The sequence below is a fragment of the Eublepharis macularius genome, chromosome 2 (genome assembly GCF_028583425.1).
Source record: "Eublepharis macularius isolate TG4126 chromosome 2, MPM_Emac_v1.0, whole genome shotgun sequence".
In the NCBI taxonomy this organism is placed as follows: Eukaryota; Metazoa; Chordata; class Lepidosauria; order Squamata; family Eublepharidae; genus Eublepharis; species Eublepharis macularius.
This window is the reverse complement of record NC_072791.1, coordinates 173,176,998-173,201,745: the sequence shown is the minus strand read 5'-3', so window position 1 is coordinate 173,201,745 and position 24,748 is coordinate 173,176,998. Positions and strand designations below refer to the sequence as shown.

Here is a 24,748-nt window from a genome sequence, read left to right as displayed (position 1 = left end):
AGAAATGGGCCATTAATTAAGCAGCACAGAAAAAATCCTATGAAATAGAAGGTTTCAAAAAAAGCCTATAGCAGATCTTTTTGTGATCTTTTCTAGAGGCTGCCTGAGCTACTGTGCAGCAGCCAGCAAGCCACCAGTAGATCATGTAATACCTGTTGGAGGCCTCTGTTGTACTGTCAATATATTAAGCAACTATTTGAGAAAATGGCAAATAATTTTTAAAAAGTAATTTGTATTGCATTAAATTAAGCTTGTTCTCATCATAGTTTAGCCCCATTGTTTTCCATGCTTAGGCACAGAGTAGAATAACAAAGAGCCTCTGGGCAGATGCTGAGAAATCACACTCAGACCTCCACACATCTAGAACTGCATGTTAGAACCTCTAGGACCTCATGACTGTGTTGAAGCTTGAGGCTTAACTTCCCTAACTTTATACATAGTTTATAATAAAACAATGTCTCCCAATTCTTCATTGTTTCTTAGGTGGTCTCTAGGGATGCTAGACTATGGCTGGAAATCCCTGGGGGCATGGAGAGGGGGGAGGCGAAGACTTCTTAGAAGTCACTATTTAGAAACAAAGTGACATCATGATATACTTAGGTCAGACCATAGAGATTTTTGAAATTTCTAGAGTGTCCTGATATCCATCCATGTCTTCCATGTGATGTCTCCCCCCCCCCCCCCCCGGTCCATAAAGGAATGGCAGAGGACAGGGAGCATCACCTGGAATTGTACTGCCCTTACTACGTTAGTGGCAGCCCTAGTTGTCTCTAGGGTTACCCAACACCAGGCTGGGAGATTCCTGGGTATTTGAGGGTGAACTGATTTCTATAGTCTGAAAATCAGTTTTAATTTCGGGAGGACTCCAGGCCCCGCCTGGTGGTTGGCTATCCTAGTGTTGTCTTATTCTAAGTATTCTAAGATGATTTCCAAACACAAGGAAAATGTAGAGCTACTGGAAGTAATGCAGTTTTACACTCAGTATTTAAGGGTAATTGAAAATATAGTTCAGTTGAAATATCATTGAAAAAATAACATTGCAGAGAAATTCAAAACAGCTCAAGTATTGTTTCAATGGGACTTCTTCTTGTACATCTGTGACTGGCCTTTGACTGGTATTACATGACCTGAGTTCGATCCTGGCGGAAGCCAGGTTCAAATAACAAGTTCAAGGTTGACTCAGCCTCCCATCTTTCCAGGGTCAGTAAAATGAGTACCCAGTTTCCTGGGAGTAAAGTGTAGATGATTGGGGAAGGCAATGGCAAACCACCCCGTAAAAAGTCTGCCAAGAAAACTTCGTGATGCAACGTCCCGCCGTGGGTCAATAATGACTCAGAGCTTGCACAAGGGACTACCTTTACCTATTTAGACTATCTTTCTCATTGAGACTCAAGGCAGATTGCACAGTGTAGATCAACATGATCACCAATAATTCTAATAATACAATTTGGTATAGATTACAGAAAATGAAAACAAGCAGAAAACCTGATACAGAGTTGATATAATGCTGCAACAGAACAGAAGCAATTTGACATGGCCTATTAAATGAAACTACTCAATAGGAATGTACTTACAGTAATGGACAGTACACAGTAGTATTGTATTGTATTGTATAGTATAGTATTGTATTGTATTGTATTGTGTAGTGTTTGTATAGTATAGTCTACTGTCCCTACCCATTTATCAAAGCTTCTCTCTAAACCATTTCCTTACAGCACAGTCTTATTATCTATGTAAAAAAGTCTTCCTGTATAATATGATTGTGCACAGTCTGCAGAAAGCTAGAACAGGAGCTTTCCTGACTTCTTCAGGCAGGCCTTTCCATATGATGGCGGATGCCGGAGAGAATGCAGCTGTTGATTTTGCTCATTGAGTGAAATTGTTGTGGCAGAGCAGAGGGAGAGAGGCAGTTGCATAGATATGAGGGACCAAGGCTGTGAAAGGCTTTTTATGTGATAGCCAAAACTTTGAATTGAGCCCAGTAACTGATGGACAGCCAGTGGAGTGAGAGCAGAATGGGAGTAACATGCATGCTCCACCTAGCTCCTGATAATAATCAGATTGCTGCATTCTTCACCAACTGGAGTCTCCAAGTTGACTTTTAGGGGAGACCTATGTAGAGTGCATTGCAGTAGTCAAATCATGATGTCACCGTACTGTGGAACCAAGTGGCCAGATCAGCTGTGTCCAAGGTAGGGGGCCACTTTCCAGGCTAGATTGATTTTTTAGAAGGCATTTTTTTCTAGCAGCAATGCTGGATCAGTTAAGGGTCTTGAGATTATACTGGATCCAGCGTTGGGAGCAAGAGAGCTGTGTAGTTCCTTGTTTTTTCTGACCATGTTAAAAAAGCTTCCCTTCCTATCACAATGTCGTTCAGCTCCTTTTTTGTCCAACTAGCAGAGCGGGGCTGATTGACGTGCAGGTTTTTTTTTCATGCCACCAAGTAATGTTATGAGCCCACTTCACCAATATACCTTCAGTCTCAGAAAGAGCAACAGGCTAGTGCTGCAGTACAGGTGTCTCCTACCTGTGTGTAGTTACACTGCAACAGCATCTATGCTCTTGGTCTGACGTGAGATGCAGGCTACTAGTGTAGAAAACTTAATTCATTGTCTGACAATTTTAGTATATTTATTGCTTGGTCCCTCCTCTTGTATGGAGATGTCTCCCAAAACGCTTTCTGTCTGGATGAAATAGTGATGTTATGTAGGAAGGCAACCTGAAGGTTCACTGAAGGACTCAGATAATACTGTGACTGAGTAGACTAGTGTGGTCAGACAAGGCTACTATTGACTTGTAGAATAATTTCACTTGGTATAATTGGCAGTAGCTAGGGATCAGCACAGAGGCTGCTTCCCATTCTCAGTTCTGCAGTTTCTTCATTTCCATACTTCATTAAAGAGTCCGGACTTTTTCCTCCAGGTCTGTTGGCAATGCTAGCCCCACAAAATAGGATACATCAAACTGTATGCAGCTCCCCATCCATCATTGCTTCCTATCAGGTGCTTGGCAATCCTGTACTTGATGCCAGGCTTGCAGTCTATGCTAAGGTCTGTTGTGCTCCTTTTGAGCTGGCATGCATTGCTATTAGGCTGCGTTGGCTTCTTAATTGCAAGTTATGCATGAGGTAAACTGCCTTACAGTTTCCTCTAACAGTGTGACCTAAGCATGTTTGCTTGGAAATAACTTTCACTGAGTTTGGCAGTTCTCATTTCAAGGTGAAAGTATTTAAGCCGTTATGGCAGTAAATGAAACACTGACCAGATTTCCTGTGATGCTGTTGTGACTGTACTGCTTTAAAAGGCATAGCAATTGGCACATTTTGACCTTTACTTAACAGTAAGCAAATTTACATTTGGTGTGATATCCCTACAAGGGGTGGGTAGATCAGCAGCCTGTATCTATTTAAACCAGTGTTCTTGGGAATGTGATGACGTTCCATGATATAATGGAACATGGCCCACTTATGAAGGATTCAGTGTTTTAAATTCATCTTTAGAGAACCACCTCTTCTTTCTGAAGGCCCTTCATTTTAAGCTGCATGGGTTAGCCAAGGTGGCAGTCTCCGCACATGTACACATTTTGCTTTTCTATTAGGGACTGCCAAATCGCCATGTGTTTTCCTTGGATCTAAAACCTAAGCTGCTGCTTGTGTGCCTCTGCAGTTACATTATTACTCGGTTGGCAAGTTGCCTCTTTGGCATGTAGCAGCTTTATCAGCTTTTTCTTGAGGCTGTATTTCAGTAAAGGCATTATTGATTTAAGGTCCAAGTTTGCCTGTTACTGAGCTGACAAATGATTTGGGACAGGATGAGATTTGTGGCTCCACAATTAGTGGAGAACAATTAGTGGCTCTCAAGACTGGACTGGTAATTACTGTATGTATTAAACTGTGCTTACGTGGATAAATGTAACATAAACTGTGCCGGTGATGTCACCTGAGCGAGATTTGCAGGATTACATAAAAATCTTAAAAATAAACGTTTAGCAAGTGTTTGCTGAGGGACTGTAGTGGAAAATAGTATTTAAATGCCACAGTGTCACAAGACTGCATTATACTATGGTGAAATATTAACCTATGCAAAGAAGGACATGTGTGTGCATTGGAAAAATTCCTTTCCTATTAATATCCAGGTTTCTAGGCTTCTTAATGAATGAAATCTTTCACTGCTTTCAGAAAAGCATTTTGCAAGGAAAACAACTTTCTCTAAAACACTAAGTGGTTCATTAGCCATTTACAATTATTTTTTTCATAGTAACTATTTTGTACAGCTGATTGGGAATCTCAAAAGTCTTTGTACAAGCAGGTAGTTCAAAAGTTTATCTTTTGTAAAGTGGACTTTATGATATTACACCCCACTGAGGTCTCTCCCCTCTCTAAATTTTGATCTTCCCAAGCTCTACTCCCAGATCTCCAAGAATTTCTCAACCTGGTGTTGGCAATCTTGTTTCACCTAGAGTATTGGAGGATAGAGTAGCCAAGGGTCTGGAGTCAGGGTCTGGAGGCTTTGGAGCTCAGAACTTATCCCTAGTAGACCAGCTGATCCAGCAGTGTAGCTCTTTCAAGCCTCAGCCTAAGTAGTCTCAGTACTAATCAGGTTCAGCTGAATTTGCTGGCAGGAGCTGGAGTTCAGGAGGCTGTGCCCGGCTCTGGCCAGGATTCTTCAGGGGAATATCACCCTCAGTGCTTCGTTCTGAGTCTGCAGAGAAGTGGTGCTCTGCTAGCCTTGCACTTTACCTCCTTTGTGCTACTTCTGCTTGAGTCTTTCACTTCCAATGTTCTTGCAGTGTGAAAGAAGATCTTCAGGGCTTTGGGCCTGGATTTGTGCTTCGCCTGATGGGATACTGGTGGCAGGTTGTAAGGACCCTCACCATTGGTATAAGTACATGAAGTAGGACCTGTCCTGCGGAAAGTAAACACTACTTGGATTTGTATCAAGAATAGCAGCCTTTGAGGAATGTCAGTTTTAGTCCCTGAATAATTTTTTAAAAATTACTGTACATTATGAATGAAATGAAATCCAGCCCTCAAGTCAGAGTTGACTTATGGCAACCCCTTGTGGGGTTTTCATGGCAAGAGACTATTGCCATTGCCTTCCTCTGCAATCTTGGTCTTTTTTGGAGGTCTCCCATCGAAGTAATAACCAAGGCTGACCCTGCTTAGCTTCTGATATCTGATGAGATCAGGCTCTCTTCGCCTATCCAGGTTAGGGCTACTGTTCATTATAACTGTTGCAAAATAGGTTGGATATTTCTTGCTTTCCCACATCTAACAGGAATGGTTTGTGATGGTTAGTGAATTTTTTATATTGTCTTCAGTGTAAAATCACAGGAAGAACATCATGGTAGTCAATACCAGAGGTTACGAAACCATTATTTGTCATAGTAAGATTCAAAGGTGAGAGAAATAGAGTCAGAATTCTAAATGCAGCTTTTCAGCGATCTACATACAGAGACAAAGAAATCTATTATAATAACCAGTGCAAAGAAATAGACGAGAACAGCAAAAAAGGAAGAACAAGAGATCTGTTCCACAAGATCTGGGAAATCAAAGGGAAATTCAAGCCACGGCTTGGGATGCTGAAAGATCAACACGGAAATACAGTATCTGATCAGGACAAAATAAAGATGGAAACAATACACTGAAGAACTATACAAAAGAGATGAAAGGATGACAGATATTTTTTGAAGAAGAGTCCTTTGATGAAGAACCAGAAATATTAGAAAATAAAGTAAAAGCTGCACTCAAAGCAATTGGGAGAAACAAAACAGCTGGAGTAGATGGAATACCAATAGAGTTATTTCAAGCTACAGAAATGGAGTCCATCAAAATCTTAACAAGGATCTGTCAACAAATACGGAAAACAAAACAGACTGGAAATGCTCAGTCTACATTCCAGTTCCAAAAAAAAGGGGGTGCCAAAGGGTGCATCAACTATCGGACTATTGCATTAATTTCCCATGCAAGGAAAGTGATGCTCAGTATTCTACAGCACAGACTCTTACCATTTATGGAACAAGAAATGCCTGGTATTCAAGCTGAATTCAGGAAAGGACGAGGCAATAGAGATCACATCACAAATTTATGATGGCTAATGGAACACACCGGAGAATTTCAGAAGAAAATCAGCCTGTGTTTTATAGATTACAGCAAAGCTTTTGATTGTGTGGATCATGAAATGCTGTGGATAGTGTTAAAAGAAATGGGGGTGCCACAACATCTTATTGTTTTGATGCGCAACCTGTACTCTGGACAAGAGGCTACTGTTAGGACAGAATATGGGGAAACAGAATGGTTTCCAATTGGCAAAGGTGTCAGACAAGGGTGCATATTATCTCCCTACCTGTTCAACTTCTATGCACAGCATATCATAAGGAAAGCTGGATTAGATCTAGAAGAAGCTGGAGTAAAAATTAGTGGAAGGAAAATTAACAGTTTGAGATATACAGATGACAGCATGTTACTGGCAGAAAATAGTGAAGATTAGAAACAACTACTGATGGAGGTTAAAGTGCCAAAGCAGGATTACATCTGAATATCAAGAAAACAAAAGTAATGACGGCTGAGGAGTTACACAATTTTAAAGCCAATAATGAGGAAATTGAAATTGTCCAAGATTTTTTATTCCTTGGCTCAATCATCAACTAACAGGGAGACTGCAACGAGGAAATCAGGAGATTGAGACTTGGAAGAGCAGCTGTGAGGGAGCTAGATAATATCCTTAAAGATAAAGATCTCTCTCTGGGAACCAAGATCAAGATAATTCAAACAATGGTATTCCCCATTACAATATATGGATGTGAAAGTTGGACAGTGAAGAAAGATGACAGGAAGAAAACTGATTCATTTGAAATGTGATGCTGGAGAAGAGTTCTGCGGATACTATGGACAGCCAAAAAGACAAATAAGTGGGTACTAGAGCAAATCAAGCCTGAATTCTCCCTAGAAGCTAAAATGACAAAACTGAAGCTATCGTACTTTGGTCACATTAGGAGAAGACTAGAGTCTCAGGAAAAGTCAATAATGCTAGGAAAAATAGAAGGAAGTAGGAAAAGAGGAAGACCTAAAAAGAGATGGCTTGACTCAATAAAAGAAGTGACGTCCTCTGGTTTGCAAGATCTGAGCAAGTCTGTTAATGATAGGATGTTTGGAGGTCTTTCATTCATGGGGTCGCCATAGGTCAGAGGTGACTTGATGGCACATAACACACACACACAAGATTCAAAGCCATAGTTGCAATAACAGATGGTGAAATGAGACTTCATGGTCATTGCTGGCACCTTTCTATCTTGGAACAAGGTGGGGTTTGGGATAACACTTGGGTATTACCAGGGGCATAGACTTTCCCATTTCCTGGGGGGGGGGGCTGGGACTGGGCCAAAGGCTTTGATATTCTAGGTCCTAAAAAGTACCGTGGTCCAGTGACATCATTGGCGGCGCCTCTACTATCTATGGGGGTGGGGCCATGGGGGATTTAGGGAGGGGCTCCCTACAAATTTAGGGGGGCCCGGGCACCCCTGGACATCACTAACAATGCTCCTGGGCTGGGGCAACCTAGCAAAAAGTGGGAGTTGGCCAGTGGTTATAGTGGTATCTTAGCAATCTCCTGCTGTGTTCTGTTTTGGAAATTGACTTCTAGGATAGTCACTTTAAGATTTAAAAACATACATACCTTGTGCATGGGACAAACTAATGGTCACAAATTTGATACTAAGAAAGGCAACACAGAAAAGCCTATAGGGGAACATTTAAAAAAAGAAATTCGGGATGTTCAGTTATAGGAGTCTGGTTTGTTCCTTATTCATAAGGATGGCTTAGTACTGAAATATACTAAATTATGGCATCAGAGATGCCTTCATTTGGTAACTGCAAGAAATCTCTGAGTCAGGGCAGAATACAAAACAGTTGCTGTGTACTCAGTTTCTGAGCAATGTACAGAGTTAAGACAAGTAACATTCTTTGTCTCACTTCAAACTCATATACTATAATTGAGTAGAAGCACATTTGAGACAATTCAGAACACAGCCCATTGCTATGACCCCAAAGAAAACTCAGTTATGCTGTGGCGGAATGGGCGCTGGCTCTCAGTCCGGGCAACTGAGCCGCCGTCAATGGCCTGCTAGCCCCACTATCCGCCTCCCACCGTCCCTGGTGGGCGTGGCTCACACTCTCCGTCGCTGCCACCACTCACTGATTTGTACACTGCCTGACTGAGGGGCAGTGAGACCCCTCTGGCTGAATTTCTGTACTGGGAAGTGAATTACTCAATCTTTGGTTGGGCCCTGGAGAATTGGCAACCCACCAAGGTCTAGCCGTATCAGTTTCTCCCAGGCTCCCTCCCTTCTTGTAGCGTGCCAAGTGGGGGAGGTTATGTAGTCAGAGCACCACAAGATTCTTTCTATTCAAAAAGTGTAATTTAATAACTATATACAGAGCACTATATACAAAGCAGGTAAAGGCACAACACATAGGGGTAGACGCCCCTTTTCAGAACCCCTAGGGCAGAAAATTAAACTGAAGAGAACCGCCGTCTGCTTTCCCTACCACACTGTTCCCTACTCTACCTTAAGGGGTGGTGGTCTCAGGGAAGAACGTTCCCCTTTCCTTTCTGCTGCCTCCCAGGCCCTCCACATTTAGGGCCTAGGCGCCTGGGTTTCACCCAGCAACAGGAGCCTCTCCTTCTTCAACCAAGAAGGTGACTAACTTCCCCTCAGGATGGCTGGGTATTTCTATTCAGGCTCCACCCCTTATTTTTCCTGCACTGTCTTGGCCCCGGGGCAGCTGGGAGCTGTAGTCCAGGAAGAAGGGTGTCCCACACCAAGACTCCTGCAGGCCCCTACCTGGCCCCACAGCCCATCAAACCTCATGGGGAACATTCCCCTTTTCTTAAGACAGATCAACTGCAACCAGCACTCATTTCACCCTTGGTAACCATTTCGTTACATATGCCACCTAGGATGTTAAGTTACACTGAATGTGTTTGTTCTAATTTATGTTCTTTGAATGAACTCACTAGCTATAACATTAAGATCAATTTCCTGCGAGATCTGTTCATGTCCATGAAGAAGAGCCACATGTTTGAGCCTTTCCTGTCTCATGCTTGACTGTAGACAGATCTTTATTTTACAACCTTTCTGAGGTGCAGGAGGAAACAGGTATGGTAAGGTCTATTCTGATAAGTTTAGCTAATTCTCGTAGTAGCTGATGCAGACATTTTCCTTCTCTGAATATTCTGGCCTGTATACATTAGATGTTATATTTTGGTCCTTGGCAAATGTGTGCGAATGTCTGCTGGGACAGGCTTGCTTGGGTTGTGCAGGCAGGGTATAATCTCTGGAGCGTGTAACTTTTTGTAATAGCATTTCAAATTTGCCAAAGTGTTTTATGTTTTTAAATCCAAACAACCACCAGGCAAAGTAAGACAAAGTGCAATAATACTATTATATGCTTGAAACCAGTTCATGTTAGCTGTTGCTGCCTAGGTGGTGAACAATTGTCAATAAACATCTCCTTGACCAACTCTATAGAGTATAGACATTTAAAAAGAATGCTTAATGGGCTTACTCAGGCCGTTAATTAACTTTAAAAAGGAACTGATTCAGCATCTACTTTAGCAAACATAGGAATCCTACAGCAATACATTTGCTGTAGTTTTGAAAATCCTACTCAACTGTGTTTTTCAATTTCATCTCTAAGAATTAGCTAGTTGGTTGCCCCTTTGAAACTGTACCATACCATTGTGGTAACAGCAAAATGAAGAGCTTGAACATGTACAGAGTGCACATTCCTTGCCAATGTTCTCTATGAGCTGCACACAAGGCAAAAGGAAATTTTAAAAAGGCCTCTGATCTGCATCCTCCCCCCACCCCAGTCTTGTTCATGCAGATGAATTTTCTCATTGCTTCAGAGAGACAGGACCAGCGCTGCCATTTTAGAAATGGTCCTTTTCTTTAATAAATACCACCTCACCATTTAAAAATGGAATGGAAATTGAAAGAGGAGCTTGGGAGGGGCTGAAGCAGCCCCCCCCCTCAAACACTACCATGAAAAAACTAACTGTTCTCAATCAAGGATATATAGACCCATCCCACACTCAGCAAAAACTACAGCAGTGGCAAGCAAGCAAACAAAACTATTTTAACAAGGAAGCATTGCACCTACCATTTCCAAAATACAATGTAATGATAACATAACTGAAAAGTAAAATAAAATCAAAATTCACTTTTTCCCTAATAAAAGGAACAGTAACGGGTCCTTATCAGAGTAGCATAGATTGCAGATAAAACATGATGAGCAGTTAGAGCATGGTGGCTGGTGTGAGTATGAGAGAAAGTAACAAATTTACACTTGCCTTAGGTTTCGAAAAGAAGTAAGAATTCTTTATTATAGGAACTCCATCGATAGGAAAGTGGAGAGGTAGATTCCTATCTATTTATCTAGTCTAAGGATTGGCATGGATGGCAGGACAAGTGTGCATTCATGGTGCAAGATGGAGAGAAAAGGTAGAAGTGTGACAAAGGGAGGAAAAGAAGGATGTCATGAGGAGGAAGTCCTGAGATTAGCAATCTACACATCAAAGGATAGTTCAGGGCAGTAAAGGAGTAAACAGGTGCCCTAATGTTTCTATCTAACTCTCTGGTTTGCCCCTCTCTGAAACCTGAGGGAAAGGGGCAGCATCAAGTCTTCCTCTTCTAACATTCCCCAAATGTAAACTGGAGCCAAGCAACTATGTTGGGCCCAATAGAGGCCTTGCAGTGTGACTGTTGCCACATTGAAAATGGGTGGAGCCTGTCAGGGTTAAGGACTAAGCTACTTAATTGGTCATTACCACCAATCTTTTAAGGCAATGCATAAATTCTCTTTTAATAAAAATATTTTTATAAATATAAGCAAAACAAAAAATAAAATTATATCACAATTATAATTACATCAAAAAAAGAAAGAGTAAATATATAATAAACGATGATATTGTAACTAAAAATTACTGATAATAGCAGACATTTTTTACTACATCTTCTTGTAATAAAAAGATTATCATTTAATCTCCATCTTCTCCTTCTGCCTCTGTTTTGTTCCCAAGTTACTACTCACTGATTGTGAGCTGCAAAGGTTTTTGTTGTATCTTTGTGCTGTCTAGATTAATAACTAAGGTTTTTGTTATCCAGCATGTATAAATCCTTGAATATGTTTGGTGACTCTCAGAAAAGAAAGTATCAGATTTTTGATCCTCCAAGCATCTTCCAATTGTAACATTTCCATATAATTAAAGTACGTCTTCTTTGGATTTTTTCACCTATCTTTTTTTAGATCCATTATCCCATTCATGTCTCTCCTTGAAAATCTAAAATGGATTGGAAAACTTTCCGTAAAACTTTTCTCTTGCATTGTTTGGGGCATATATTTTTGCAAGTGTGTAAATCTTGCCTTCCGGGATCCTGATTTTCAAAGTCATATATCTGGGATTCTCAGGTGACTGCTGGTGGCAGGCAAACTCTTGGAGATTTGCCCTCTTGTCTGCTAATCACCCAGCGATCAGCAGGAGGGGGCAGGCTCCCGGGGGTTGCCCACCACCGGCAGGCACCTCAGGAGCATGCGCTGCATGCACACTCCCAACTGGCATGGCAACATCACTTCTGGAAGTGGTGTCATTGCGCTGCCCACGAAAGCATTCCTGCGCTTCGCTTGGGGCCGATTTGGGCCCCAAATGGGCCAAATCAGCCCCATGCAGCACACAGGAGCACTCGTATGGCGGGCATGGTGATGTTACTGCCAGAAGTGATCTCATCACACCGGCTTCAGGGTGCACACGTGCTTTGCATGTACACAAAAGAGGACCTCATGCAGCGCACAAGATAAGTGCCAGGAACTCCACCCTCCCAACGGGAGGTGAGGGGTACCTGGCAACCCTACATATATCTTCCTTCAGGGTCTCTTAATTCTTCTGTAACATTTATTTGTAAGTTATTTATATAAACCGTGACTCCTTTTTTATTATAAATTCTTAATAAACTCACAAATACATACTAGCAAACAGGAACAAACTCTCAAAGAATCTTGGAATTGTAATATGATAAAACAGGAAGGGTGCTTCAGCTGTGCGTCAGCTGCCATTGCAACCAAGTCCGTCATGTGAGCTTATCACTGGTTGTTGGGGGAGAGGGATCCGTACTCCCGGGAAAATCGGCGGGGGGGGGGGGGCTTGAGCCCCACAAACCCCCCCCCCATAGTTTACACCTATATTACCAACCCTCCTAAAATAGTAACAGTGTCTCCTTTCTGAGATTTGGAATATTTCCAGTCTGCCTTCTCTGGATTCAGTTTTATTCTGTTTACTGCCACTCATTTGATTGTGCTCATTTAGAACCAAGATAACTGTTCCCGGATTCTTTGTTAATGAAATACATAGCTAGATATTACCAGTATATTGATGACATCCAATTCCAAAACTGGATCTTCCTGGATCTTCTAATCCATTTCATTTTCTCTGCCTTTATGTATTATCTCCCCTTTAAGAAAGCTTTCAGATGGGCAAAAAGTTCTAAATCATCCCTATCTAAACAGAAATAGACACGTGGCTGTCTCTTTTAATATATAAGGGCCTGTCTCTTCCTGAAGTGTAATTTTATTTCAGTCAGCATTTCTTAAAGTTCTGTCTAGCCAACTAGGCAAGATAGGCTACATGTGGTTGCTTTCACAGGCCTATCAATGTCCCCGAGGGAAGTATGACTGAAAAGATCCAAGCTATTCCAACAAGCAGTTGCTCCTGACAACCTTAGCCCTGGTGAGACCAAATCGGGCAGATTTTAGTGACTGTATCAACTAAAAAAAGAAATAAAATTGAAACCACAGATGGTACATGCCTCACTGTTTGGATTTTCCCTTGGGCATAAAAGAGCTCATTTGGACATGATTCCACAGTTGCGGTGGCAATGGAGTAGAAGGATGTGTTTGTTACCATCGTGAAAAATTCTACTTACATGTGTTAATTTAAGAAAACTTACATGGTTAGGGTTGCTAGGTGTCTGGTTTTCCCTTGGATAGTCTATTTTTTTAATCAGACTGTCCAGGGGAAAAGCGGTCAAAATACTGGACATATAAATGTCTGGCATTTTTGTGTGTGGAGGAGGAGTGGCTGGCCACTGGCCTGTAGGAGCTGGCAGCAGCACCAGCAGGCCTTCCTGTGCTGCCTCAGTGCCTCCCCTATGCTCTCCTGCAGGAGTGTTTAGCAGACCTGCCTCCTGCACTGCCTTTGCCATCTCCTCCTGCTTCCAGCTTGCTTGCCCTCCCAAGCACTGCAGCAGCAACCAGCTGTCTTGGCCTTCTCTCATGTGCCTGGAAAGCGGCTGGCCCACTTGTCCATCTGAGTGCCAGAGGAGTGACCAGCTGGCCCAGCCTCCTCCTGCTCACCTGGGAAGTGGCAGGCCCACTTGCTCACCTGGCCTCCTGAGCGCCAGCAATTATGTCACTCTGAAGTGATGTCGTCGGGCCCAGGAGTGCACACGTTCCTAGAACTCCACAGTCTGGTATATTTTTTTAAAGGAATCTGGCAACCCTACATAGAGTAGTGAAATAAATGTGATGAATCCTAAATTTTAAATGTGGAAAACATATTTTGTATATGTTCTCCGTCCATTTAAGCTCACAGATCAAAATTTTAAAATGGTTTGTTGCTTATTATTTTCATATTGCTCCCATCTTTTTGATCCAGTTTAAATCATTTTATCTGTTGTAACATTAGTGCATTACTACCATACTGTTCATGTTTTATGAAGAAAAGGCTGAAAAAGTAATTAAGAATAAGAAGGCCCACAGAGCCTCTTGGGAGCAGACAAAATGGCTACCTAAATTAGCATCAGGTTGTTGAGCCCCATCCTTGGTCAACAAGGCCTAGCACTGGTACATAAATTATTAACAGTGCCATCCTAAGTAGGTCTATTCAGTCTTACTCTGGCCTATTCAATGGGATTTGTTCTCGGAAAGGGTCCTCTGAATTGCACTTTAAATCAGTAAAAATAAAATGTTAAATATTTACCTCGTATAAGATTTCATTTTATCAAGTAAGTTTCAGCTACAGTTAAAAGCAAAAATGTTGGATGAGTTTAAAATTAAAATCAGTGTTGTTGACTCAGTGATCATGTGTAGTGTTTTTTTTAATTATATGTTGTGCTGGGATGGAAGCCAGTTGGCTTCTAAAGATAGTTTCCATAGATACTGTCCTGTTCAAGAAGAAATGCTGCCACAGCATTTTCCCTTGTACCTTATAAAATATTTTTAATCCAGCTGTCAAGACAATTGTTTTCCATCAGCTTTAGGACTTCTCTTCTTGTAGAAACTTTTTTTCTTAAAAAAAAAGTTTGGTAGAGTTAAGTGAGAATAGTTAAGGCTTTCTCAAGCCATTTAGGTGAGCTTTGTGTCATGTCTGAAGCTCTTTCTGGTATCTGAATTGCATTCATCTGCAGTCATAGTGCTTATTTTTGTTTGCATTGCACCTGAAACTTAACAAGTAAGTACTTGATCTAGGGAACCCAGGTCCCCTGGTGGTGGCAGGGGATTCCCTGCTCCCAACCTCCCCCCCCCACTCACCTGGGGGGAAAGGAGAAAAGGCCTCCCAGGCATGCTCCTGGGGTGACTCTACAATGACACTCCAGGGAGTGATGTTAGTGTGCTGCCCTGGGAGTGCTCGTGCTCTTTGCAGCAGGCCAATTTGGGCCCCAAATAGGGCAAATGGGAGCCATTTGGGGCCCGAAATGTCTCATTGCGAAACGTGCGAATGCTTCTGGCCCCTGCATGATGATGTCACTTCCCAGAAGTGACATCATTGCATCATCCTGGATGTATGCATGCACAAATCATGTCTATGAAGACATGGAAAAAGGTATCAGGTGCCACCCCCTCCAGGAAGGTAAGGGGAGCTGGCAACCCTAACTTGATCAGGTGTTCAGGGTGTGCGTATATAGAATTAGGCACATCTCTCTTTTACAAATCTCTGCTGCAGAGGCCATAAAAAGACCAGTCTGCTGTTTTTGAGGGTTTTTTTCTGAGATGCATACAATCCTATATGCTAGTATTTTACAAAATTGATGGTATACACATGTGGTTTGGATGTGTGCATACATGGACCTAATTTCTAAATGTTTTATAGTTAGATTAAACAATCTAAGATTATCACAAGTCTTAATGTATTGATCAGCTGTAATTTATATCCAGTATTCATTCAAACAAAACAACTGCAACTAGACATTGAAGATGAATTTTTTTACCTATGAAAAGGGATAGCTTTTTCATTCTACATTGAAGAGAAGAGCCAGTATTTGAATATGAAAAAATCTGCAACTCACACACATTCATCAATAGGGCCAAATTCATTTTAACAGTAACACTTCATGTATTGACATGATATTGTTTCATTGTATTATTGATCTCTGTTGTTGGAGATTGCCTCTTTCTTTCAGTTGAATCTTGCCAAATTAGTAAAGATTTAGCTATTCTTAAAGCATTGTTACACTGCATGAAGATTCTGGATCTGAAAGGCACAACTCTCCCATAAGATGCTAATTTAGAGCTCATTTTTAAATCCAAGTGTATTTTCTTCAATCCTTTTTCTTATTTCATGTCATACCTTTGTTCAGCTTACATATGTGAATGAATTTGTACCTCAAAGGAAAATAATTGTATGATTTTTTTTTGTAAAGATCTGCTGTCTACCAGCCTGAGGAATTCAACATTTCCCCCCCAGAAGAAATGAATTTGGAGATCTTCTGTGCATGGGATCTCTGAAAGACAATGAAGTTATTTAATGCCCTCTCTTAGATAGTGCCTTTGTCTGACACTCATAGTAAGAGGGAGGGAATCCGAAGATCTTATTTCAGAATTATACATGTTAAAGTAAAAACTAGCTGGCAAACAAATTGAAATATCCAAAATAGAATTAAAATATTGGTGGTATTTTCATATGTGTGTGTCAAACCTTTCCTTATTAATTTTAATCATGTTATGCCTTCCAATAATTTGCAAATGAAATACAAACTTTCCTGTTTATTGTAATACCCATGATTTCATTCTGAAGATCACAGATTCATTTCTGCCAGATGTAGCAAATATCCTCATTTGTTCTGCACTAGCTTCTCCTCAGCTTCCAGAGCAAAACTGTTCAATGAACTAGTCAGAATAGTTTAATTCTACTGATAGATTTAATGCAGGATTTAAATTTAAGTGTAAAATGTTTAATGTCATACTGGATCTTTCTTTATGTAATACAATACATATTTTGGTCTATGTATGCAAACCATTTCTCTATGCAGAAATTGTGGAGCTGAAATCTCAAGAACATATATTCATTATGCCTCAAAAGACTGTACAGAAATAGTATCTTAGTTCAAATGTTCTGTGTAAACTTTAGGTTTGTTTAACTATTGCTAGTTTGTGAAATCAAGATTTGGGTGTTATACCATGATTTAAAACTGCCCCCCCCCTCAACAAAAGCTGGTTTCATTGTCTTTGCTCCCCCTCCCCACTTCTTCCAGAGACCCAGCTGGTATCTTGGGCAGTACCCAGAAAAATAAGCCTGGACTTATACAAAACTTTACTTGAAAGTAACTGTGGTTTTGGCTTCAGGTTCTACCTTGATAAACCCCAAGTAATCATATTTAGTGGTGTCATCCGTGTTCAGGTGATCATACTGTAGTTTAGTTTAAACCATGGGTATTTTCTTGATGTTTCAACTGAGCCACTGTTTTACCAGGGACAAATATCAAGAACTAGGACAGTTGGAGTGCTTCTTAGTGGAAGAAAGTACTAAATAGAAAACCAACTACATGTTCTTTAGTTTATACTAGCTAAATTAATGCAGATGTCATAATAAGAGAAGCAGGAGGTAGACAATAAAGGAAGTGCTCCCCAGTTTTCATACTGGATATCAAAAGAAATATTTTTTGTATTCCAGTCATGTATTGATGTATAATATTCATGAAAATCATAGCTGGTATTTCTGAGTGGGTGCATCTTAAGTAGGATGCAATGCAGTCATTTCATTTTCACATGGAATTATATAATAATAGCTATCAACATGATTTTTGGAAAGTTTGGTTCTTTAAATTCTGCACAGTAAAAGAAGCAATATGAATTTTAAGACAGCGTTTTGTATTTCAATGTCATGTTTTGATTCTTTGTCTACTGTTGCAAAGTGATCAGTCTTAGTTGAAGAATTTACTGAGAATATAAATACACATTTTCTGTATATCTAAATAAAGCATATTATTGCAATTTAATTAGAAGTGGGATACAGGAAGCAAGCTAAATAAAAAGCCTCCAGCATTTTCAAAAGGGAAATGATGTGAAAATCCCTTAGGTGCTTTTTACTATTTGGATTTGGTAAAGTTCCAGGATACTGTATAATAACCTCATGACATTAAAGTCAGTACTAATATATGTTACCCAAAGAGCTTTGGAATACATTTTAGAAATTAATAGTTTTCTCCTTCTGTATTCCTATAATATAGTATGCTACAACCCAATGTGGCCTCTCTTGCTAATGAATTCTACCTGTTGAGTAAATTATTCTCCTCTACTTTTTGAAAAATTATTGGTGTAATAGATTGTATGATTGATAATTTATGAAAGTCCATACATACTGAAGGTTCTATTCCAATCAATGCCAGAGTGAGTATATACTGCCTGAATCAAGCAGCAAACCACCCATTTCCTTTGCAATGTGACAATTCTGCCTGCCCAAAATGGCTATGGAACACCATGTAGGAGTTCATTTGAATCTATTTTAAATCTGTTTGCATGTGTCCCTATCTCCTGTTGGATTCATGGTCTATTGAAAATGCATAATGGCTAATGCTAATGGAAAATGCACTTATAAGCGGATCCCCCAGTTTCATAGGGAGTACACTTTGAACACCTGTTGGTAAGTAGAGATGGGCACGAACCTAAATATGAACCAAAAAAACACACGAACCAGGCCGGTTCATGGTTCGCAAACCAGTGGTTTGTGGAAGCTCGTTTCCACGAACTTCCATGAACTGGTCTACTGGTTTGTTTGGTTCGTATTAAAGGGGCAGTTTAAATGGCCATTTCCCCAGGGAAATGGCCATTTAAACTTTTCCTGCCCCTTGCAAGCGGCAGGGCCCTTTAAACTATCAGGTGGCAGGGGGTGCCCCCCCTGCCTGCTGATAGTTTAAAGGGACCTGCCCCTTGCAAGCAGCAGGAAAGGGCCCTTTAAACGGTTAAATGCCCCTTTCCCTGCTGCTAAGCAGCCGGAAAGGGGCATTTAAACCCCACAAACCACAAACTGGTTTGTGAACGTGCACCAGTTTGTGGGAGTTTGTGGTTCGTGGTTTGTGAAAAACCACAAACCACAAACCCCATGGTTAATTTTTTTTTGGTTCGTACCCATGTCTGTTGGTAAGCGGTAACAATATGGGGAGGCTTATAAAATAACATGCTGTTACGATTCTTAAGGAAACTTAGAAGGTAACAGATCAGCAAACACATTTTAAGAAACACACCGTATGGCTATTTCTTCGTTTGTCTTAATAAAAATCTATACAGGTATATTGTGCAATCTTTTCTAATTCAAAGCCAGACTTAAAGTGGCTTACAATTATTTTTTGTTTAAAAATTAACAGTTAAAAATCACAAAGTAATAAAAGAGGAGCAATAGAAGCCAAATTGTAACATATGCTAGTTTGGAGATTTTTTTTATATATCAAAGGAGATTCAATATGCGAGTCCCTCTTTTCTGTGTGACATCTTTCATCCCAGATACAAGGCTGTCACCTAGTCTGTTGCTTGGGTGAACTAGATTTTCTGCTGAATTCCTTGGTGTGTTGTCTGGCTTTAACTAGATATGGTAAAAGAAATTTTACCTCTTTTTGTTATAGGATATTTCCATATGCCAATTTAGGAGTGACAGCTTGTTTTTATATGAAAAACCGAGCTTTTTTGTGTTATCAGCCTCTGCTTGATTCAGAATAAAAGCTATTCTTCAGAAGGAAGCCTCTCTTGGTACCTTGTGGACCAGCACCCTATGGAAATGTAGACCCATTTCCAAAACAATCCTTTCATTTCTGCCTTTAGTATCATCTTACAGACTTTGTGATTTTGTGCTTAATGATTGAACTTAATTATCTCGTTTCTCAAAGGACAACTGTTCAGAAGGAAACACTGGATTGCACTTCATTCACAGTACAAACTATATTTATAAGGAGAGGTCTTTTTTTTTTTTACTTAACAGAAAGTAGAACCAAATTATAACACGTTCTTGTAAGGAATGTTCTATCTTCCGTAAAGAAAATGACAAAAAAATTCCATTAGCTTAAGTGCAGCTCACACTTTACACATTTTCTAAGTAACTGTGGTTTCAACAATTATGATAATACATGTAGAAAGGAATTATTGTAAGAAATAGTTATGGGCTTACTGATATAAATTTGTCCAGCTTATGTATAGGTATACAGAGATTCACTATAGCCTTTCTCTCCCAGCCTTCATCATGATCTTGAAAGGTGTACATATCAGCTAATTGAATGCTGATTGACTAGTCCGTCTTGCAACACTCACCATGCTTGAGGCAGGCTCACCATCTTAAAACAATTCAGGCACAACTTACAAATATATATGATAAAACATTAGTTTGTTACCTCAGCAATTCCTCAACCCCATACTGGATCCTTGCTAATACTATATCTTTGTAAGCTTATATTATTTTACCCCATGATATTGTTTATAGATGCAGAGGAGTTAGCCGTGTTAGTCTGTAGTAGCAAAATCAAAAAGAGTCCAGTAGCACCTTTAAGACTAACCAACTTTATTGTAGCATAAGCTTTTGAGAATCACAGTTCTGTTCGTCAGATGCGAAGAGAACTGTGATTCTCGAAAGCTTATGCTACAATAAAGTTGGTTAGTCTTAAAGGTGCTACTGGACTCTTTTTGACATTGTTTATGACACTGTATGGAAATGCCTGCCCTTGTCCTTGCAGCTAATTGTACTAATCTCACGCTATGTAATCTGCCTTGCGTCTCAGTGAGAAAGGAGGAATATAACTAAATAAATAGCTATATCTTCTCCGAAACACAGAGCTAGTTTCCACCGACTTCAGTCACAGGAAGATCTTCCATTGGAACCACCACCACAACAAATCTAGTGAATACAAGTCTACAGCAGTCTCATTGCTCAAAGTACTTATGCACAGTTCATTAATATCCATATGGCAAGTATGTGTGTCATATGTCTTTATTTCCAGGGCTTTAGTATAGGAGTTTTCAGCTTATGTTCATACGCACCACAGAGTTCAATGCTAAATACGATGCTTTCCATAAATGTATATCCACATTAGTCTGCTGCTGAAGATTTAGAGCATTTCTCCCGATGGAGTCTGGAGAAATATTGGACGCTGAGGAGAGGAGGAGCACTCATCTTTCAAAAAATAGCACATGCTCAAAGCATACACACTTTCACACCCATTGTCACACCAGGTAATCACAGGCGGCGCTGCAGAGAAGGCTGGGCAACCACTCCCTGACAGTGCTGTGGAGGAGACCAGGTGGCCACTCCTGGGTGGTGCTGCGCAGGTGCCCAGGTGAGTGGCTGGCCACTTGCAGGTGGCACAGTGGAGTCGCAGCATGCTGGTCACATTTGAGCTGACTGGCCGCTCCTGCTGGCACCACGCAGCTGCAGAAGTCCATCCAGGCTGGCTGGTTGCTTCTCTGAGCTGGCAGGTGAACTGTGCGACCACAGGAGGCTGCCCGGGTGCCCAGGCTGACTGAGTTATTCTCTGGGCCAGAGGTGGTGTCACGCAGCTAGAGGAGAGGAGAGGGGAGGGGGAAAAGGAGAGGGGCCAAGTGTCTGGTTTGGGGGGAGCATTTTCCCTTGACAGTCCTCCAAAATGCCAGACTGTCTGGGTGAAAACTGGACACCTGGCAGCCCTACCTGTACCTGTCTTCTATTGAAGATTCTTCGGTGACATTTTTATCATGTAGACTCATGGAAAGAGGGCTGTCAGGAAATTCCATGAGACTGTAACAACATCCACTCTATCAAAATTATGAATCTGGATCAGTCCATGCAGCAGTTCTATTTTCTGTATGCTATAGTATAGCTAAATGGAATGGAGAGTGCCCTCAAGTCATAGTAGACATTGAAATATCACTTTATACTGGAAATCTGCTTATTTGCCCACATTTATCTACAGCCAAGCCTTGAAATGGGTCACTTCTTTTGCCAGGGACAAACAGCTGCAAGATTTATACCAGCAATCCTTAAAAGTGCAGTCGCCACCTAGTTAATGGGGAGAGCGAGTGACAAGACTAAATTGATACCCAACAGGGAAAATAGCAGAATATCTATTACTTCCAGGCAGAACTTCAGCAGTGTAGCAAGGATTGTCAACCACTCCTGGCAGATGATCCTCCCTTCTCACAGTCCTTGGTGCACACTAGTCCTGGTTTCCCAATGTCCTTTGCCCTCAGCCTGTAGCAGCTGCTCAGCAGCAACAGTGACCCACCCAAAGATGATACAAACCCAAAGCCCTTTCACTGAACCCCAGTGCCTTTAACCCCTGCAACAAACCCTGCTTAAGTGACGCTGTCACAGGATCATTAAAAAGAAGGCTGTTATGCAGAGCTGCAAATGAAATGTAAAAGCAAGCAGACAGAAGTATAACTGATCAGAAGGTTGCCTTCATAAAAGATTCTGAAAAGGAGGCTCATTGCTAGATGAAGCAAAACACCTACAAGTGCCCTTGGTAATGGTGATACTCTGTTTGCAAGCTTCATGTTTTTGGCTATGTTAATGAAAAAATATAATTTTCATCCCTGGCTATGAGCAGAACTAATACATTATTAATTGCTTTTCAGTTTTGATAAGCAATTGCATTGCAAATACAGACAGTGGCATAACACCACTCCAGAATCCAATTTCTGTTTGGTTGCAGAGGAAGTACTGATGAGAAAAGCGTTATTTTGATGTCTGTTAAATAAATGGCTAGCAACAGTAACCCCATTTCCCCCCTCATTTACTTTTAGCCGAGAAAGATTTGGAGCATTTGCCCTTGCTCTTCAGGAATGTTCTACAACAAAGAATGTTTTCTTGGGATTTTAGAGGACTTTACTCTAGCCTCTATGGTCAGACCTAGCATATGTGCATGGATGAATGAAGCTTCTCATCTGATCCTATCATGCCCATAAGGACTTAAATCAGCCTTAGTGGATTACCAGTCATTAGGGTTTAGCTTTAGTTACCGAGAGCTCAAACTAAGGATCTTTTGTAAGGTTCATTGTTTCTTTTATGTTGTTGTTGTTGTCCAAGTCAGATTACACAGTGTAAGTGAATACAATGTAATCAAAAATTATTCACAGTTAGGACATTCAGTGAACAGATAAAATAGGGTATGATGGCAGAGAATTTGAGCATAAAGCCAAAACACAGAGATGAAACCTTTCTGAAATAAAACTTAACTAATTTACATGACATCTCTTAGCAATGTGGAAACTATCAAGTAGGAGTGTATCTACATCAGCAGACAGTACCCAATAGCATCATTTATAGACCCTGTCCTTTACCAAGACATTTATCTGAGCTGTTTCTGAATAATTCAGTTTTGCAAAGTTTGGGGAAAGCCAGGAGAGGGGAGCTTTCTTGACCTCCTCCGGCAGGCCATTCCATAAGGTGGGAGGGCTATCACAGAGAAAGTGTATGAATGAGCAGCTATTGACTTTGCTCAATTGTAGGGTGGTATCTGTAGAAGGCTCTGTTCAGATGAGCAAAACTGCTATGGTGGAACAAAGGGGGGGAGGCAGTCCTGCAGATATGAGGGGCCAAGGCCATGATGGGTTTTGAATGTGGTAGTCTTTACCTTGCATTGAGTCCAGTAATTGATGAGTAGCCGATGGAGTGACTGCAGAATGGGAGTGATATACTTACTTCGGCTAGCTCCTAAAAGTAAATGAGCTGCAGCTTTCTATGCCAGCTGGAGTGTCCGAGTTGACTTTGAGTGGAGTCCTATGTAGAGTGCATTACAGTAGTCTAGCCTCGATGTTACCATGGCAAGGTAGGGATTTGTTTATTTATATATTGGATTTATATCCTGCTCCCCCCGCAAGTGGGCTCAGGGCGGGTCACAATACCACACTACAACAATCACAACAATATATAAATACCATAAAATATACAAAATACAATTTAAAACCCTATAAAACAGTAAAACAATAAAACACAGTCCAACAAGGACCTCTAAAATGTGGCAGGGCAGTAACTTCAGTACATATCACCATGGGATGGCCAGATCAGGTGGCCAGATTAGCTGTGTCAAGGTAGGGGACTATCTTTCAGGCAAGTCTTGAGTTGGGAGAAGGTGGGTTTTTCAGAAGCATTTACTTGTATTTCTAGCAGTGGCACTGGAGCCAGTATAATCCCTAGGCTCTTAACTGAGTCATCCAAGGAAATGAACCCAATCAGAAGTCAGAAGCACAATGTTCTTCAAATTCGCTGCTTTTCCAACCACTATCACTTCCATCTTCTCTGGGTTAGTTTCAGTTGTTTTGCTTTGAGCCATTTATTACAACATTATTTATATACTAACTGCACTTATATACTGCTCTTATGGACAGATCAGTCTCCAGTTCATAATATTCTCAATAAGAAAAGGTTTTATCCTACCAGTCTCCCTTACTTGCATCATACATTTTGTTAATATGATATTCAGTAGCAAGTTGCAACTCTAGGTGCATGTACAAATGCAAAGTCCATGCTAAAATTACAGATGGTGAGAGGTGCTTAGGGATTCTGCAGATGGCACCATTCCACATAGTATTATAGTGGTGCTTAAGACTTTTTTATTGTCGTTCTGGGAGCTAACTCAGTCACATAAATAAGTGGTTAGTGCATGTGCTTCCAAGATTATATTTTTATATCATGCTATTAATTGAAGAAATAAGATGCATTAAAGAAAGATTAGAGTTACAGTTTGGTAAATTTATTGGTTTCTAGAGTTCGTTCTTAGGTGCTAGTCCTAAGGCAAAAAATAATTGATGTGCATATGGTCTGAGTGGAAGGGGAAAATCTGAACCCCAATGTGGTATATGGTTAGAGTGCCACATTAAGATCTGGAAACCTCACTCTGCCATACAACTTGCTGAGTGACCTTGGCCTGGTCAGTAGCTCTCAGCTTACTCTACCTCATAGGTATTATAAAGATAAAATGGGGGTGAGTTATGCTATCCTGAGCTCCTTGAGGGAACAGCATGATAAAAATGTACCAAGTAAATAATGTATGCACTGAGTTAAGTAGTACTTCTGCATGTATCATTTCCACTGAAACAAGCTTCAAGGGAGGAAATCTGTATGTGCTCCAGGGAGTATTTATCTGTACAAAGTCAAAGCCTCTAAAGAAAATTTTATTGCCCTTATTAAAAATTATTTTAACTTCCTTTGAAATTCATATACATGTTTAGTTAGATCAGAACTTACAAATTCATTTTAATGAATTTTGTAATATGAAATCTGTAGCAACTGTGTCCGTGTAAAAAGGAATACAAATTCTGTGCTGAAATCATAGATGATGAGAGGTGCAAAGGGAAGTTAAAATAAAATTCCACACATGAGGTAACATGGTGTTATTTTTTTTCATCTTTGGCATCTGTAGTTTTGTAATAACAAAGTTATCTCGAACTATTGTGGGAATTAGACAATTCCTGGGCTAACATGGCATTTCAAAATGACTTCTATTAGTCCTTCTATTCAAG

The 24,748-nt window shown here is 40.6% G+C and overlaps 1 protein-coding gene across 1 annotated transcript in view; it reads left to right on the top strand.

Annotated features, from left to right (window-relative positions):
* Positions 1-24,748, top strand: part of NCKAP5 (NCK associated protein 5) — a 526,585-nt gene that overhangs the window by 47,749 nt on the left and 454,088 nt on the right. The gene's annotated exons all lie outside the window — the stretch shown is intronic.